The 20,068-nt window shown below is 42.0% G+C and overlaps 1 protein-coding gene across 4 annotated transcripts in view; it reads right to left on the bottom strand.

The window, feature by feature from the left end:
• Positions 1 to 20,068, bottom strand: part of CYTH3 (cytohesin 3) — a 92,111-nt gene that overhangs the window by 25,641 nt on the left and 46,402 nt on the right. The window contains exon 1 of one of the 4 annotated variants that reach the window (XM_008527542.2): positions 11,144 to 11,438. The exons of the other annotated variants lie outside the window; for them this stretch is intronic. The gene's annotated coding sequence lies outside the window, so the exon portion shown is untranslated. Of the gene's footprint in view, positions 1 to 11,143; positions 11,439 to 20,068 lie in introns of those variants that run through there. 4 annotated transcript variants of the gene reach the window in all.

Here is a 20,068-nt window from a genome sequence, read left to right as displayed (position 1 = left end):
AGAATCTGAGTAAATAGCAAGAGAAGATATGGAGCTTCTACAAACAAATTAAGATAATGTGATGATGGGGCAGGGGTGGACAAACTGACCGATGAACCAGAAGACAGTAGCCGGAAAAATACCCACAGCCCCACAGAAAACTGATTCACAAAGAACTCTCGAAAAGACATCTATCTCTTCAGCATATGAGATGCGCTCTATCAGATATCCACACGTAAAAAATGAAACCAAATCCCCTATTTATAATCATATATATTTTCAAACAACTCCAAGCAGAATAAAGGCTTAAATGTGAAAGGCAACCCTGCACAATTTTTAGAAGTTAAATACAGGAGAATGTGCTTATGATTTCAGAGTGAAAAAAGACTTCTTAAAAGATAGGGAAAAAAATATAAATCACAAAGGAAAATATTAATAAATTCAATATTAAAATAAAGAACCTTTGTTTAGCAAAAGTTTCACAACATAAAGTGAAAAGCTAAGCCAGAAACTGTCAAAGGATTGGTATCCAGAATATTTAACTCCCACAAATAAGGAAAAAATAAAAAACAACGCTTACAAAGTGGGCAAAAGACTCGAACAGGCGCAAGCTCAAATAATATGAGTGAGCAGAAGGAACGATGTCGACTCTTTTAATATTGGGAGAATGCACATTAAAACCTCAATAAGACACCGCCTCTAAAACAGTAGTAAACTTCACGAAAACTACAAGAAGGCCATTTGTCAATAGGACAAAGATAATGGGAAAAGAGAGAGTAACAACACATTTCAGAAGCTGGAAGAGACGGGACCAGCGGTAACTGACTTAACCCATGGGAGAAGGATGACTCTGAAGCCAACAGTGGCCAGACCAAGGAGTCACCTGGCACCACTGACTCCTCCAGAAGGGCTAGGTACTGCTGCCCCAGGGGAGCCTGCAGGCAGGCTGAGAAGGGGCCTGGACGAAGGCTGCGGGAAAGCTCCCGGACAGCCTCACCTCTTCTCCCAATCCGCAGAAGACTGGCTTGTTTATCCCTAGAGACGAAAACAGAGGAACCAGGGGACACCCAGTGCACGTGAGGGCAAGGCCGTCACACCAAAGACAAGGGACGCAATCAACGCTCACAGGCCCCTGCCAAGCCTTCCTCCCCATGGGGCTCTCAGACGGCCGGCAACCAGCCCTTTACGCCCACCTGCACCATCTTGGACAAGAGGTTGGGAGGGTCTTCTCTGCAGAATCAATTAGCTTTCCATCTAAAGATACTGACATTGGCCGGGGTGGGCTTCACCAAGGCTGGGGGGATTCCAACAGCAACCAGCACACCCAGATCACCCCAGGGGGAAATGCAGTCAGCAACGCCTCATGCACTCAGAGCTTCCAACGAGCCTTTTAGCCCTGCACTCTCAAACTGGAGGTAAGCCTCCAATACGCAAAACACATACCAAAAAAGACACAGAAAAGCTAAAAGAGGCACAAGTGGTTACACCCTGGAGAGCAAGAAATGTTGTGGGCAGGGCAATGACGTGTTTTCTCCACTACATACACCTCACAGAACCAGTCAAGTCTCTAATACAAATTTAACTGATTAATATAAAAACCTGAAAAAAAACCCCATGTATTTCAAACTCACCAGACTGGCGCAAAGGAAAGGAGGAAGAAGAAAAGAGGGAGGGAGGGAGGGAGGAAGTCTGCTGGGAGGGTCAGCTGGCACGGCCACTTGGGAAAACAGCTTGGTGCTGCGTATTAAGATCAAAGGTGTGCATGAGCTATGCCAGCAGTTTTACTCCAGGGTATACATATTAGAAAAATTTTGAGCCTGCATCAGAGGATGGGTATAATAAGGTCAAAGAAGCATATTTTGTAAAAGGGAGGGGGAAAAGGAAATAACCTACATGCTCACCCAGAGTAGAATGGGTAAGTATGTTGAATATTCATACAGTGAAATCCCAAACAGTAGTGAAAATGAATTAAATACAACTATAAGCAATAAATGGATGACCTCAGGAAAGTAATATGGAAATGAACACTTCCTATAAATCTCAAAAACATAAAAAATTACACAGTGTATTGTTTATGTATACAAATATATATATGTAGCAAAGCAAATAACTAGAATGGTAAATACAGAATTCAGAATAATATTTACCTTTTAGGATGGAAGAAAGAGAATGGAATTAGGAAGGGAAGCACAAAATACTTCAAAAGTAATGTTAACACTCTTTTTCTAACAAATATCATTATTCTTTTACATAATACAAACAATTTTAAAATTTTCAAATATTTAATGAAAACATTTTAAATAATTAAGCAGCATTTTTGATCCTTGAGTTTCAAAAGTACTTCCACAAATTAATTATGACAACTCCGGGAATTTACAGGTCTGGAAATTTAGATGAGGCAGAGAAAGATCTTTTCCTATAAATTACTGCATCCAGTAGATTTCAGCTCAGAAAATTCACTGCTATTCAGTAATTCAAACCAACAGTCAAATGAAAAGAAGGAAAAAAGCTGGCCATATCCCAAATAAGCCAAAGAGATTTCATATTTTCCATGTCATCTGATATCAAAAAGTTGATTATCAGGGAAAATAACTTCTTGACGGCAATTATTATGCAGAAAGAAGAAAATTTATTAACGTTCTCTTGGGTACTGTTGGGTACTGTGTCAGAGCCCTCACCAGTTAAAAAAAATTTCATTGAAACATGAATTAAGGACATTACGCTCATGAAAAAATAACATACATGGCAAAGTAAAAGAGAAATTTTGAAAAACATACTAATTTTCTGCAGATCATTGTTCACTTCTTTTTGCTCCAAACAGAAAAAAAATGCAACGTGCTTTACAAAGATCCAGATACTAAATACAATCAACACAAGATTTCTAATTTCCTGCTTCCTGCATCAGATCTAAGCTTCAATAAATTCCACCTTAGCAATGTTCTTAAGCAATCCTTGGTGCCAAGCAACTAATGAGGAAAGAACTATCATTTACTGAGCAACGCTACACTGGGCTACGTGCTTTAACAAATTATCCCAATTAAACCCAAAAAAAACAACTTTGAGAGCAGCCATTATTATTCCCATTATATAACCTAGGAAACTGAAGCCAAGAGAGGTCTAATGATCTTCCCTGGAGAGAGAGAAAGAATATTTGAAGAAATAATGGCTAAAGTGTCCCTAATAGGATGAAAGACATGAGTATACACATGCAAGGTGCTCAAACTCCAAGCAGGATAAACCCAGAGAGATGCACAAAGCCCCAGAGCGTGCTATTAGGTGGGTCCCGGAGCTCAACAGTGTCATCAGGGACCCGATCTTTCTATTCTGTCCTTCAAAACGTCAGGTTCATCCTAAAGCTGCTGCTAGCGACTTCCAGCAGCACGTGAGTCTACATGCTCCTTATTCATGCCCAGTGGGGGGACAGTCTGACGCGTGTGAGAAGCCTTCCTTCCCAGATGCCCCCACCAAGTCTCTCCTTGATTCTCGCTGGCCCAGCCTGGTTATTGTGATCACCTTACACTAACCAGCAGGAGTGAGGAGCCACCACACTTAGCATTTCAGGGGAAGGCATACAAAGAAACCCAAATCAAGAGAAAATGGGACAATCAGCAGAGAATGACACCTCCAAAACCCACAATGCCAAAAGTCACAGAAAGATGAAGTTAAATAAAGGGGCAAGCATGCAGCTCTTGAATCTTCAAAGCAATTACGCTCATCGGCAAGCGAGCATCTTATGCCAGTAAGGAGCGAATCTAAAAGCAAGCAGTTGATTGATACTATCCTATGACCAAAGAGGAAATGCACCTGAAGAGTCAAATCAAGTCTGTCAACACCATGGACTGGGCTCCCAAAATGAGCCTCATAAGAAAAAAATGTTCTTCTGCTGAGTTCGCCAATGCAGATATACGAAAACAAGAAAGTCTAAAAGGGTAGAGCTTTAATTCAACCATCAATAGACATTTTGGTTTCTTTTTTTTTTTTTCCCCTGAGGAAGATTAGCCCTGGGCTAACATCTGCCACCAATCCTCCTCTTTTTTGCTGAGGAAGACTGGTCCTGAGCTAACATCCATGCCCATCTTCCTCTACTTTATATGTGGGACGCCTACCACAGCATGGCTTGACAAGTGGTGCCATGTCCGCACCTGGGATCCAAATGGTGAAGCCCAGGCCTCCAAAGTGGAACGTATGAACTTAACCAATGCGCCACCAGGCCAGCCCCAAAGAAGGTATTCTTAATCACCAAGACCTTTCCCACAGCAACACACTAGTCTCCTCCCAATCAAGGCAATCTAAGCTTTGAATTCACTCACTGACATCATCTACATTTTTAGGTAAGATGAAACAAGTCTCACGCTTGATTTTTTTTCTCCTTAAGAAATCTAGTGTTTTGCTTTTTTTAATTGAAAAAGTAATATATGGATATGGTTTCTGTCTCACGCACACACATTCTGAACATATAAAAGGGGATACAATGAAAATTTTCCTTCCAATCTCAAGAAAAGCTGTCTTTTAAAAAAGCAAATTAACTGGTAATTATTGGTGAAATTCAGAGAAACCACTGAAGTCAAATGCTCCTGTCACGAGCTTCCAAATGGGATCCTGATTCCGTAGATGCAGGCTTGAGCAAGGCTCCTCCCCACGGAGAGCTCAGTTCTTGGTTTGCTAAGCGCTGGGGGAGGCCAGATACAGGAGATGATTTCTAACATCACTTCAGCTCTAAGAAAGAATGAGTCTGTGCTGGCCACAAAGCAGCAGGTACGGTTTCTACAAACATCAATGTTCTCACAAGGGAAGAACGTGAAACAAAGACAAGAAATTCCCCATTTTAGTGGAAAGGTGCCGCCAGTGAAGTTTCAGAGTGAGTTTCAGGATTTGCACGAATTTAACTAAAGTACATCAGTGGGGATTCTGTTTCCAGCCAAGATGGGGTAACAGCGCTGAGATTTATCCTGCCGCCTGAAGTGACTAAAGAAACGGACACGATTCTATACCCTTTCAAAATGAAGGTGAAACAGAGGCATTTTCAGACATAAAAACTTGAAAGAATTCATCGCTAGTTGATCTGCACTCCAAGAAATGTCAAAGTCCCTCAGGCAGAAAAAACAAACAATGACAACAGGCGAAAAATCTCTTATCTATAGAAAAGAATGAAAGGGACTGTAAATGGTAACTATGTGAGTAAATATCTTCCTCTCCTGATGTAACTCTCTTTACAAGATTTACCCTTACGGTTTAAAGTGAAAACAACAAAGATGCAGTGGGCTACTAACATACGTAAACAGAAGACAGCGCAAAGGCTGGGAGGGGAGAAATGAGAGCGCGCTGTCAGGAGGGTCTTCTCCCAGGTGGGAAGCGGTCCAATATCTCTGGATGGTGGAAGATGATAAAGTAAACGTGTATATGATTTAAAAACCACTACTATTTAACTACTAAAATAAACCATTAAAATAAAGCATGCAATGATACTGATAACTGTCTTATTAAGAAATTCAGAATTACTTTACCATATCTAATAAAATCTAAGATCCCATCAAGTGTAAGCTGTATCCTCCCTTTCAGAGATCTTAAAATGTGGAAGAATTTGCATATCGGAATCAATGAAAAATGGGAGATTATACATATTGACATTAAAATTTTTTAATGGTATCTCAAAATTAAGCATTTTCTAATTTTCAAATTATATTAATAATCTAGTTATCTAACAGAGTCCAATCTACCAAGAAGCTGCAATTTGGTTTACTGCTATAAATATCTAATTTTACAAATTTTACACATACACTATCTGCCATAAATTAATCAGCAGTTCTGTCTTCCCCTAGGAGAAGTTGTAACGTTCCACAGATAGGAACCGTGGCCAGAAACTCTCTGTTTTAGTCACTACACGTCAAAGGTGATAATTTAACAAATTACCCCTTCCACAAAAATTTGATAATAGGAGATAAAACCGAGTTCAAACCATCACATGCAGATGACTCAGAACTGCTTACTTTTGGCTGCCCAGTCCTAACGGAAACTGACGTCTCGTCCTTTTATTAATAATCATTACTAACATTTTTGTTATGCTATGGAGCTGTGGTTTAACCCAAATAAAAATAACACCTACCTTGTAACACTGCAAAAACTGGTGATTTAAACTGTTAAATTAGCTTGAGTTCCTAGAGACTACTGAAGTAATGCGATTATACAAAGAACGAAATGGAAGGCTGTGGGCCCTCGGTAGCTGTGCCCCTGGGTCTCATCACCACTCAAGAACTATTTGCCCTCAGTGCGGTGATAAAGCAGAGTCCAAACGGCTAACGGGGCCAGTCCCACATCAGCCACACTGGGGGCCAGATCACTAAGGTACTACGATTACACTGCAGGGGTGGCCCTCCTGCCAGGGGCATGGAAGAACAGAGAGCCCTCAGTGGAAAGACACAGCAAGAAGCTCTGAGAAGGCCTGAGTTTCCCAAGAGCAGGAAGTGCCCTGGATCCACCGCTCATCACCTGAGAACATTCTGTCATTTCCCCGCATGATGTTCACCTCTATTTGTCCCAGGACACCACTGTTGGACCAGCCTTCTTGGATTAAGTGAAATACCCCTTTTAGACAAACAAAAACTCAAGAGTTTGCCACCAGCACATCATCATTAAGGGAAATTCTGAAACAACTAACTTCAATCAAGAGAAAAGACTCAAGAGGGGAGGGGTGAGATGCAAGAGGGAAGGTCGAGCACAGATTGACAGAAGGAACCCTAAAGAAAAAGTGACTATTTAAAATAATGTCTCATAGAATAAAAAAAAGAGAACTAAAACACCCAACACACTAGCACGTACATAGGAAGAGAAATAATTTGCTCTAAAGTTCTTAGAGTACTGAGCAGGAGGGCACAAATGATTAACTTTAGACTTGGCAAGTTAAGAACACATATAAAAATTTCTAGGCTAAGCAGGAAAAGAATGGGAATGGAGTTCAAAATGCCCAAACTGGGAAAGGGGAAAAAAAAAATCATCAATTCAAAGAAAGACAAGAAAAGAGAAACAGAAAATCTGTTAGATGTGTCAACTATACCTCAATAAAGCTGAAATTAAAAAAAGAAAAGCTGTTAGACACACAAAAGCAAAATACGAAAGTAGAAAAAAAATCCAAATACACTGATTTTCAGCGTGCTAAAGAACGAGTCTACAATACTTTGCAGTTCCTCGGATGGTCCAGAAGGGGGGTCTATTTTCCACCGCTGAACCGGACTGGTTTGGGGACTTCCTCTGACCTAGAGAACATGGCAGAAGAGACACTGTGCAGATCCTGAGCCCAGGCCTCAAGACGCCTTGCATCTCTGCTATCTTGGAACCCTGAGACCAGTGTACTCTGAAGCAGCCCGGGCCAGCAACCCTACTGTGGAAAGAAACCACATGCAGAAAGAGTCCCAGACATGCCAGCTATTGCAGCCACCTCCACTAAGGCCCCGGACATGCGAGATCATCTGGGAGGGGCTCCGCCCTGGCTGACCTGCCAGCCCAATGCATCCACACGAGTGGCTCCAGACAAGAGCAGTCCATGAACCACCAGCCAACTCCCAGAATTGTGAGAGACAACAGACCAGTGTGGAATCAAGCCAATGACTTTGGGATGCTTTGTTACGCGGTCATAAATAACTGAGACATTTACAGTGAACACACGTGGAAAAAGGGACCAAGTTTAAAAACCTGGACGTAAAAAAATGAACAACAAAACTGAACCAAATGCTCTTTACAAGAGGCACATTTAAAAATCTAAGAATCCCTAACGATTGAAGGTAAGGCAGAGAGCGATACAGCAGACAAACTCTTACCAAAAGAAAGCTGGGTCCGTTCCAATAACACCAGCAAAACGGAACACGGATAAAGAAAGGCACTGGGTAAGGACATACTGCTCAAATAACCACACAATTAACAAGTCTGAAGTTATATGCCTCTAACAAAATAGCTTCAAAACACATAAAGCAAAAATTGAGCGGTACATGTAAAAATGGAATTTTCCCATGAAAGGCAAAAAAAAAAAAAAAAAAAAAGGGAAAGCTATGGATTTGACTAACACAATTAACCAGCTTGAACTAATGAACGCAATACGCTTCCTCAATTTTAAGATGAACATTTTTGCCACATTTCACGTCTGAAATCAGTTGTGACATATATAGGTCACTGCCTTCCGATCTGGGAACATGTTTATTACTGCCAGGGGCACAACTGAACTGCTACGCGTTGATGCTTCTGTTAAAAACACAATTTAAGGACCCTCTGAAGAAGGAATATGAGCCTGGTTATTACTCCAAACCTTTCCTTGACACCTTGTGGTAAGATCAAGGAAGTCCTAGCATAAAAACCTCCAGAACTTGAAAAAAAACCCCAGAGATAATAAAGTAGCACTCTTTTACGAAATGCTCCGTTACTCATGCCTTCGGTGGCACAGAGGCCGACACTGCACAGAAAAACACAAATACGAACTCTTGAGTAGGAGAGCGATTGTGAAGAAGTTTCGGGAATATCCAAAACGTATTTCGCTCATATTTCACTTTTTATATGTATGCACAATAAACAGTAAAGCCTATAAAAAAAAAAAATCAATGTTTAAATAAGTTCCAAGAACTCTTCCAATCAGTATAAATAAATTCTAAGTGAGAAGCAATCATTAAGTCTGGCTTAATTGGCGGCTTTTGTTTTTTCTTAGTGGAACATAAAATAAAGACGCGTCTTGGAATTGATGGAGGCATAGATTCAATCAGATCACTGATTCCAACAGCTGTGCAGTACACATTCTTTCTGAGGGCATGTGGGACATTGATGCGAACTGACTGCACGCTGGTCCATTAAAATAAGTCTTAATAAATCTCACAGGACTAGGGGGTGGACACAGTGAGCTGAGCCGGCTTTGCTCAGCCTCTGCGGGTGCCTTCCTGCAGAGAAGAGGTCAGAAGGCTCTTCTGCACTTAGGTTTCTAAAGACGGGCTGGCTCTACCAAAAGGATGCGCTGCACAAGATTCCAAAGACGGAAGGGAGGCAGAGCTCCCCATCTGGCCTTTTCAATAACGCTCCTGGGTGGCTCCAGCTCGGCATCCTGGGCAGCAAGGATGTGAAAGCTCAGGGTTTTCTGGAAGAGCATCCTTGTGTTCATTCCTTAGCTTCCTAGGAATTCAGAGGGTTTTGCGGCAACAGTGGCTCTGTGATTCAGACTTGTGGACCCTGTGCTGGCTGGGGACACACAGGGAACTCAATGGCTCCAGGGCTTGCCTCAGAGCCCTTCCTTTATGACTCAGTTCTGGAGACCCAGGCCAGAGCCGACCCCCCTGGCGGTTCCAGGGCCCTGGCATGCACCCACTCCTTGAATTGCGTGACCCCTTCCCGCTCCAGACAATCAGCCTGCTTCACGTTTCTTGTGTAGAACTCCCACTGAAACAACCGGTGTCATAAAGACCACATTCTCTGACTACAGAATGATTAGGCTAGAAAGCAACCAAAACAGTGACCAGAAAAACCCATTTGTTTGGAAATTAAGAAACACAACTCTAAATAACTCCTTGGTTAAAGAAGACATGGTAAATTATAAAATTCTGAGAAGAGAATGATGATGAAAAGACTACACAGCAATACTTGTGAGCTACAGCTATAAAGATACTTAGAAATTCACAACTTAAAATGCTTATTTTAGAAAAGAATCAAGGGGCTGGCCCCGTGGCCGAGCGGTTAAGTTCGTGCGCTCCGCTTCAGTGGCCCAGGGTTTCGCCAGTTCGGATCCTGGGCACAGACCTCAAGCCCTGTTAAGGTCGCATCCCACATAGCAGAATCAGAAGGACCTACGACTAGAATATACAACTATGTACTGGGGGGCTTTGGGAAGAAGGAAAAAAAAAAAAAAGATTGGCAACTGATGTTAGCTCAGGGCCAATCTAAAAAAAAAAGAAAAGGAAAAGAATCAAGTGGAAAATGATAAGCTAAGCATTCACTTCAAAAAACTTAGAAAAAATAACACTTTAAACCCAAAGGAGAAAGAAAATAACAGAAAAGAAATTCATTTTTAAAATGCAATAAAGTGCAGCCAATTTGGAAAACAGTTTGGCGGTTCCTCAAAAAGTTAAACACAGAGTTTGCATACGACCCAGCAACTCCTCTTCTAGGTATTTACCCGAGAGAACTGAAAACAGACGTCCACGCAACAACTGGTACATGAATGTTCACAGCAGCTTTATTCCCAACAGCCAAACAGTGGAAACAGCCCAAACGTCCGTTAAGACATGAACAGATACGCAAGCGTGGTCTATCCACACAAGGGAATATTACTCAGCCTTAAAAAAGAATGCGGTACCGATACATGCTTGAAAACATTATGCTAAGTGACAGAAGCCAGCCACAAAAGACCACATAGAGTATGATTCCATTTATAGGAAATGGCCAGAACAGGCCCAGAACAGACAAAATAAATTTGTGGTGACAGAAATCAGAAGAGCGGTTAATCTAAGGGGTGGAGGCTACTGAATGAAAGAGGCACAAGAGAGCCTTCTGTGGTATTGCAAATGGTCTATATTTCATGCGGGTGGCAGCTACACAAGCGTGTGTCTGCGTACAGTATGCATAGAGTATATGTAAAACAGCTTGAGTTCTACGCCCGCTTAACATTTGGGCATCGTATTCATTGCCCCTAAAAGTCTACTTCTGGGTAAGTGATCCTTTTTAATCCTGGCTAGAGAAAAGGAAGACTTTCCGGAAAAAGACACTGAAACAGCATTTTAAGAACCTGCCACACAGTAACAGAACCGATGCTCATCCACTGAGGCTGACCTCAGGACCATCCGGTCTGAGGAACAAACGTAAGACTGTCTCACTGCCACGTGCATCTTACGTCCCATGGCTTTAAAACGCAAAGCGCGGAGGAAGGGGCAAGAAGCCACAGCAGCGTTATAAGGGACATGGGGCAGGGGGATTTTTTTTTCTTCCCTTTTAGAGCAATTAAACACTACACAATAACATACTTGGAAGATCTAAAATCCATCGATTATTAAGCACCCCACAATTTTACGTCCTGTTAAGAAACAAAAAGCACTAGACTACCAAATCTAGTTTTAAGATGCCAACTGCAAGATGCATCCCGATTTCAGCAAGGTTAAAAGGTGCCCCTTAGAACCAACGACATACAGCTACAAAGAACGCTTACCTGACAGAGGAATAGCATGCCTTAACTCAAAGTTGCATTCAGAGCAGATGAAAAAACGCTGCTAACTGTTGTAGAAGATGATACCTTTGAAAACGACCACTGTTACTCTCCCAAAGTCTCCTTCCACCTTAGGGAGGCACATCTGTCACCAGACGATAAGAATTTTTTTGCACAATACGAAGATGACAATTAGCAATAAAATTAGCAATAAATTAAGAATCAGAGCGGTCATTGCAAGTTTTTTAAATAACTGCTTCGTCTTTACACTCATATGATGCTGTACCCAGATGTAAACATCCTCTTGACGACCAACGTGCCAACGCACAGTTGTCACCCTTCCTGTTTGGTGACATAGCCAACCACCACCGAGTGACAGGAGGACTTCCGCAGTGGCACATCTAACTGAAGGCAGTGGTAAAGGGCAATTTATTCCCCAGCTCCATCCAGCAAAACTACACAGCCAAAGACTTCGCCAGCTCTCTGGAACCCACATCAGAAGTGTGTTATTTGAATCACTGAGTCTAGCCCATTTTCTATGGCAGTTTATCATGACACGGGCTACAGGCCTGCTCCATCGGCATCACTTGTAGCTACTGGTGAAAACAGAGTTCCTAGGCCCTACACCAGGCCTATCAAGTCAGACCCCCTGGATTTTAACAGGCATCCCAAACGGTTTTACTGAACGCTGAGACTTGAGAACCACTGATAAAATGTAGCTACGAATACGTCAATCCTTAACTCAAATCATGAATGCAACATATTAACTATAGAGGTAACATGACAGTCACTAGCAGCCTGGATCTTGCAGCCACACCACCTGTTTCATAGCTTGTCTCTGCCACTTATTAGCTGTGTGACTTCGGGCAACCCACCTTCCTGAACCTGTTTCCTTACCTAGAAAGTAGGATCATAATATACACTACTACGTCCAAAAGCTAATCAAAATCTAACGCTCTTCTTGGATGTTACTGAAATTTCAAAATCAATATTGTATCTTAATACAGATTAAAGCAAGAAGCATTTAAAGATCTTGAAAATACACGTTTTCATCTCAATCATGAAAAATTAATACTGAACACTGAGACTTTCTGCCCTACATAACCGAAAGACAGAGCAAAATAAACCACTTTTGACATCCAGGCTGTTTAACTGATTTTTTTCACAGCTACAAGTTGTGGTTGGGGGCGGAGAGGGGACAGCTTCACAAATACACACGAATAAAAATGGCGTGAAGAGAGGTTGACGGTTCCTCGCACTCTGATCCAGCAACCACACTCCTAGGAATTCACCCAAGGGAGCCGAAAACTTATGTCCACACAGAAACCTGCACACAGATGTTTAAAGCAGCTTTATTCATTATCGCCAAAAACCAGAAGCAATCAAGATGTCTTTGGTAGGTGAATGAATACGTAAACTGTGGTCCGTCCAGACAGTGGATTATTACTGAGCGCTAAAAGGAAATCATCTGTCAAGCCGTGGAAAGGCATGGAGGGGCCTTGGGTGCACATGACTAAGTGAAAAGAAGCCATTCTGAAAAGGTTTCACAGTATGATTCCAACTATATGACGTTCTGGAAAAGGCACAACTATGGAGACAGTAAAAGGATCAGTGGCTGCCAGGGGCTCAGGGGGACGGGGGAGGGAGGAACAGGTGAGCACGGGATTTTCAGGGCAGTGAGTCTATTCCGTAGGATACTGTAATGGTGGATACGTGTTATTACGCACGTCCTGAGCTAACATCTGCTGCCAATCCTCTTTTGGCTGAGGAAGACCGGTCCTGAGCTAACATCCCTGCCCATCTTCCTCTAATTTACATGTGGGATGCCTCCCACAGCATGGCTTGCCAAGCAGCGCCATGTCCACACCCAGGATCCGAACCGGCGGACCCCGGGGCCCCCGAAGCAGAACGTTCAAACTTAACTGCTGCGCCATCGGCCAGCCCCATATTAATAATATTTTTTAAAATAGAGATAATGAAATCCAAAGCTCCCAAATAATTCTCTGAAAACAATTTTGTGACAGCCAGCTCTAGCAACCAAATCAACCCAAACTTCCAACGAGTCCTTTTGAAGAACAGACAGAAGATGAAAGAGGCTCCTTAACAGATCTCAAACGAGATTTTCAACCATGATGTCAGAAAAGAGTCACCTAAATTTTAGGATTAGATTTTATTCTCTCCATTTAAATTATTTTCAAAAACTTTGCGCTTGAGACCTTCATTAAGCTGGGAAGATAAAAACATTTTGGCAACCAATTTGCTGTAGCCATAGGTAAATTCTGGCTAAAAAAAAAAAATGCATGAAATTTGAACCAGTAAGCACGCCGTTGGTGTCCCCAAAAGAAACCCTTAGGGCATATGTTCGTCCTTTTTTTCCAGTTCATTCCACTAGCTCTGAAGAATCTGACACACCTCAGATATCACCTGAAGCAGAGGTCCCCAGGCTTAGGAACGCAGCATTTCTTCTTCGAGAGCATCTTTAACTATACACCTTTCAGAAAGAAACGGATGGGTATAACTGCCTTCAGCAGTAGATTCATCACACTTAAATATGCTTAAATGGCAAAAAAAAAAAAAAAAAAAAATAAGGGGGGGGGAGAGAGGGGCAATGATTTAAACTTTTGTAAAACGAAGTCTGATATCCTCATCTAAGTCTTCAGTTTGAGGTTTGATTACAAAAGGGGCAAATATTCTAGAATTTCTTCTCAATTTCCTTTCTAAGTGAAGTTTTGGCAGTACTCGCTAATATCAAATCGTCTCTCTTTCCTGCTTAAAACACACACAGCTTCCCCCTGGCGCTCAGAAGAAAAGCCAGCCTCCTCACCGGGCCCTGCCCCTACCAGGCCCTGAGCAGGACCCACTCTCCCTAGCTCCCAGCTCACTCCAGCCACCCCCAGGTCCCTCTGCCGGCTCCCCTCCTCTCCTCAGCTTAAATGTGGCCTTCACTACCACCCTGTCTAAAGGAGCCACAGCCCCTGCACAATCGCTTTTATAAGACATCACTGTTTTTTACTTGTTCTTAGCACCTGGCGTTCTCAAAAGCACCAGGAAGCAATTAGAACAGTGACTAAACGTATGTGCTCTGGAGTCGCACTGCTGGCCTTGCTTCATGGCTCTGCCACTTCATGAGCTGTGTGATACTGGACTTCTGTTCTTCTCTTTTCTCAATGAAAAAAAAAAAACTGTTGTATTTTTAATTGTGGTTAAAAAAACACACAACATAAAATTTATCATCTTAATCATTTTTTTTTTTTTTATTGAGGAAGATTAGCCCTGAGCTAACATCTGCTGCCAATCCTCCTCTTTTTGCTGAGGAAGACTGGCCCTGAGCTAATATCCGTGCCCATCTTCCTCTACTTTATATGTGGGATGCCTACCACAGCATGGCGTGCCAAGCAGTGCCATGTCCGCACCCGGGATCCAAACCAGCGAACCCCAGGCCGCCCGAAGCGGAACGTGCGCAATTAACCACTGCGCCACCGGGCCGGCCCCTGTCTTACTCGTTTTTAAGTGTACGGGTCAGCAGTGTTAAGTATATTCACATTGTTGGGCAAAAGGCCTCCAAAACTTTGGCATCTTGTAAAACCGAGACTCTGGACCCATCGAGCAACAACTCCCCATTTGCCCTCTCCCAGCCCCTCGCAACCACCATTCTACTGCGTCTATGAGTACGACTGCTTTAGATACCGTATATAAATAGAATTTTACAATATTTGCCTTTTTTGTCACTGGTTTATTTCACTCGTCCTCAAGTTTCATCGATGTCGTAGCCTGTGTGACATGCATCGTTTCCTTCAAGGTTAAATAATATTCTGTGTGTGTATATCACATTTTCTTTATCCAGTCACCTGTTGATGGGCATCTGGGTTGCTTCCACCTCTTGGCCATAGTGAATAACGCTGCAATGAACACGGGTGTGCAAACGTCTGTCTGAGTCTCTGTTTTCAATTCTTTTGACTACATACCCAGAAACGGAACTGCTGGATCACATGGTAGTTCTACTTTTAATATTTTGAAGAACCTGTCTATTGTTTTCCCCAGCAGCTGCGCCATTTTACATTCCCACCAACAGTGCACAAGGGCTCCAATTTCTCCACACATTTTTCTCACCTTTAATAGGTATGATCACATTAACTACTTCATCAGATTGTCGTTCACAGAAGTAGTGCGTGTTAAATTATCATCTCGATGATTTGTTGTTTAGTAGATGTCTCCTCCTACTAGAATATAAACTCCCAAGGACAGGGTTCTTGTCTGTCTTGTTTATGACTGAATTCTCAGCGCTAAAAGCTGTGACTGACACAGAGTAGGTGCTCAAAAATATTTGCTGAATTATCAGAGTACCAGAACGTAGGTTTTTCATGAAAGCTGCTCAAAGGATGAGAGGTATCTGCTTATTTGTTTGTTAATTCTTTACAAGCAAAAGAGCTCTTTCAAACATTTTCACGGTCTTAGTGGATTCCTGAAAATACGTCCCACCATCTACTGTCATGTAGTGTAGAAAAGAGATTTTGGCTAGGGGGTTAAAAGTACCTCTCCCAGCATTTGAATAAGATTTCCACAATTTTGTGTCCAATCATTTTAAAGTCAAGAGGGCCTTAATGACACTAGTGCCCAGCATTCAAAGGTCTACAACACAATGAGGCGGCCTGATTCCACTCTTGGCAATACAACCTCAATGCCTCTTTTGCCACTGTCTATAAAAAAAATTTAATCTCCTTGGCCCTTAACCCTGGGAGCCTTGAGAACCCACGGTCTAGGAGGTACCGTTCCTAAGTGTGACTATGTCGCTGTCTTTGTGTTCTTCTCTTTGGGTCCCTGAATACACGGTCTTGTCCACTCTTCTCCCAGATTCCTTAGTTAGCTCAGGATTCCACCCAAACAGAAAATAAACATTGTTCCTGAAAGGCCAGCAAAGCAAGAACCTATCATGGTGGCCCGACACGGAGGACAGATCACTCTCCTGGAATGGCCTCCCAGCTCACCCCCGGGTACCCGGCTCCACACTCTCTCGGAGCTGCACTGCCAAACACACGAGTCTGGACACGGGAGCTCTTCTTGGCAGCCTGTGAGGACGGCTTACGGAATGCGAGGAAGGAGCAGAGAGCGACACAGCCCCTCTCCGTGGAGTAGTGACGGGACCTTCTTAGAAGTGTTTTGATTCCAAGTGTTTGGAAGGCCCATCTGGGACCACACACATAAGAAAAAAGCCAATCAAAGGTGTCAAGTGTACTGATACCTGCAACTCTGAAAGGACGAAAAAGTAAGATGGGCTGATGGAAGGGAGATGGAGAAACTGATAGAAATGGTTAAGAGCAGAACCTGGGTGGTGGGCTTAAGCAGGCGCTGTAGAATTCCTCAACTTTTCTGTAGACTTTTTGGAGACTTTTCATAAAAAAGGTTGAAAACATTTTTGAAAATTTGAAACAAAAAACACATTTTAAAAAGCTTCATTATTAGAGAGCTCTACAGATTTCTAAACCATTTTTAATGGCGTTCTCCCTTAATTTTCTGTATAAGGAATGCTTTACAAAAAAATAGCGCTCTTATTTTCTCCTCAAATATGACTAGGCATTCCTAAATAACCGATGCCAAATCTGGCCCTTCAGAACCATACAGACTGGTGTAATCTTCAAGAGAAGCACATAGTTTCAGCCCTGGAGCACTAGGAGCTGGTGCCTATTGGTCCTCCTGGCATGCTATGGCCTAGGAGTGACTTCGAAGCTAAACCAATTGAGCACACCCTAACAAAATCATAGGAAAAGATTAAAGAGATTAATAAGTATTGAGCAAGGATAACTTGCTAGTTCAAGACACAAGTAGAATCTATAAGGTCTACTGTTTCCTTCTTTTTTTTTTTTTGAGGAAGATTAGCCCTGAGCTAACATTTGCTGCCAATCCTCCTCTTTTTTGCTGAGGAAGACTGGCCCTGAGCCAACATCCGTGCCCATCTTCCTCTGCTTTATATGTGGGACGCCTGCCACAGCATGGCTTGATGACTGGTGCCATGTCTGCACCCGGGATCCTAATCAGTGAACCCCAGGCCGCCAAGGCAGAAGGTGCGAACTTAACTGCGGCGCCACCGGGCTGACGCCTACTGTTTCCTTCTTATCAAACCTGAAGGATGCATAAGGTTGACGAGATTTCTCACAGTAACATAAAATCACCACTTATTAAAAAAACTGATTTAAGACTAACATGGACCACTGAGCAATGACTCTGTGAAATGCTGGGCTTTCTCACCACTCCAGGCAAGGAGCTGCCTAGTCATACTATTAGCATAGAGACGACAGTAGTTTCTTCTCTTGATTTGGATCATCTTTGGACAAAAGAGTAAGGTCCTTTCAGTAAGTTAAAAAATGACAAATTGTGGGGCCAGCCTGGTGGTGTACTGGTTAAGTGCACACGCTCAGCTTCGGTGGCCTGGGGTTCACAGGTTCAGCTCCCAAGCGCAGACCTACACACTGCTCATCAAGCCATGCTGTGGCAGCGTCCCACATACAAAATAGAGGAAGACTGGCACAGATGTGAGCTCAGCAACAATCCTCCTCAAGCAAAAAGAGGAAAACTGGCAACAGATGCTCTCTCAGGGCCAGTCTTCCCCAAGAAAAAAAAAAAAGGACAAATTTTTAAAACATACCCCACTCTACACAAAACTACAGAGTTATTTTCCAGGTGAAGAAAATAGGCTGAGACGCTCCTCTTCCTTTGAGAGGAATTATATCTGTTACTTCAAGTATTTTGAAAGAGAAATGATAGGAATTTAGAACACCACTTCCCAAAACAGGGAACCCGAATCAATGAAGAAAATCCCGGAGGGACACACACAACCAGAAAGTTCTTCTTCTGGATTATTCCTTGAACTCCGATGGACCAAGAGCAGAAGACGCTCCACAGTCGAAAGGGGCACTCGCTAGTCAAAAAGAGTACAGAGAATTGCCCTGAAAGAAATGAGGACAAAGAGGACAGGCCGAAAAAGGTTTTTTTTTTTTTCTTCAAATGGCTGAAAACTTCCCAATTTTGGCAAAAAACACAAACCTACAAACTCAAGAAACTGAGCAAAGGCCAAACAGGATAAACCCAGAGATCGATACTAAGAAACATCATGCATACACTTCTGAAGAAAAGAAGTTTGAACTCAGCCAGAGAAAATGACACCTTACCCATAAGAGAAGAAAAATTCAAATGACTGGGTTTCTCATCAGAACCCCTAACAGCCAGAGGAAGTAACACATTTTTCAAGTGAAGAAAGGAAAGAACCGTTGACCCCGAATCATATCTGGAGAAATTATCCTTTAGGAATGGAGGGGAAATTTAGACATTCTAAGATGAAGGAAAACTAAGAGAATTTGTCACCAGTGGACCTGCCTTAAAAGAAGTTTTCTAAAGAGAAAGGAAATTGTAACAGAAATCTTGGAATATTAGAAAAGAAAGAGGAAAAACAGAAGGCGTGAAAACACGGCTAAGTACAATAAACTTTCCTTCTCTTCCTGAGTTTTCTAAATTATAGTTGAGACAAAAATTAGAACAGTATCTCATATAGTTCTCAACGCATACTGGAAAAATATTCAGGAAAACTGTATTCTAAATTGAAGAAGGTAAGGGACATAAAGGGAGGTAAGGTTTCTATGTTGCATTTGAAGTGGTAAAATGTTGACACCACTAAACTGCAATTATATGAATATTTAATGACATATTTCATATATACAACATACATACATACATGCATTCACATACACACACATATAGCAACCACTAAAAAGCTATACAAAGAGATACATTCGAAAACAATACGGATATGTCAAACCAGAATTCTAAAAAATGTTCAAGTAACTCCTAGGAAATAGAAAAAAGAGAAATGAACGGAGAGGACAAACAGAAAACAAAAAAATGAAATGGCAGGCTTAAGCCGTAATATATCAATAATCACCTTAAACGTAAAAGGTCTAAATACACCAATTAAAATACAAAGACTGGTAGAAGAGATTTTTTAAAAAGGCCCAACTACATGCTGTCTATAAGAAACTCACTTCAATGACTCCACTCATACGAGGAGTTTAAAAATGTAGACAAAGGGAAGAGATTAGTGGCTACTAGGGGAAAGGTGGGGTGGGGGGTGGGCGCAAAGGGTGAAGGGGTGCACCTCCAACACGACTGACAAACAATAACGTACAACTGAAATTTCACAAGATTGTAACCTATCATTAATGCAATAAAAATTTTTTAAAAAATGGAAGGAACAGACACAGCACTAAAAAAAAATAATAATAATGGCTAATATTTACTGACAATTTACTATGTGCCAAGACAGTTTTGATCTTTACACATATCCTTTTTTTTCTTTTTTTTGGTGAGGAAGATTGTCTCTGAGCTAACATCTGTGCCAATCTTCCTCTATTTTGCATGTGGGACACCTCCACAGCATGACTTGATGAGCGGTGTGTAGGTCCACACCCGGGATCTGAAGCAGCAAACCCAGGGCCGCCAAAGCGGAGCTCACGAACTTAACCACTACGCCATTGGGCTGGCCCCTGCACAGATTAAATCTTTTAATCTCTAAAGCAGTATTTTAAGATAAGTACTATTACTATCTCTATTTAGAGATAAGCACTCAGTAAGCGACATAGTAAATGTAATAATAATTATTATGATTATGTTAATTCTTCAGTTTGGGACTGTACATTTTTATCAACTCAAAAACACAGCTCTGACTACAAATCAGAAATTGTACACTAAACATAATTCACCATAATGCTACCATACAGAGGCAATTAATATTTCTAGTCAACCTCCTTACTGAGGGCATGCCATGGAGGCAGTCATCCCAAAGCCATTCCCAGCTTGAAGTGCATGATGCTGTGTTGGAGATAATTGCTAGAAAACTCAGGTCTAATTTAAGCATTTTAAATATTGACCCAGTGGCTCAAA

Source organism: Equus przewalskii, chromosome 12 (assembly GCF_037783145.1).
Source record: "Equus przewalskii isolate Varuska chromosome 12, EquPr2, whole genome shotgun sequence".
NCBI lineage: Eukaryota > Metazoa > Chordata > Mammalia > Perissodactyla > Equidae > Equus > Equus przewalskii.
This window is presented reverse-complemented; position numbering and strand designations above follow the sequence as displayed.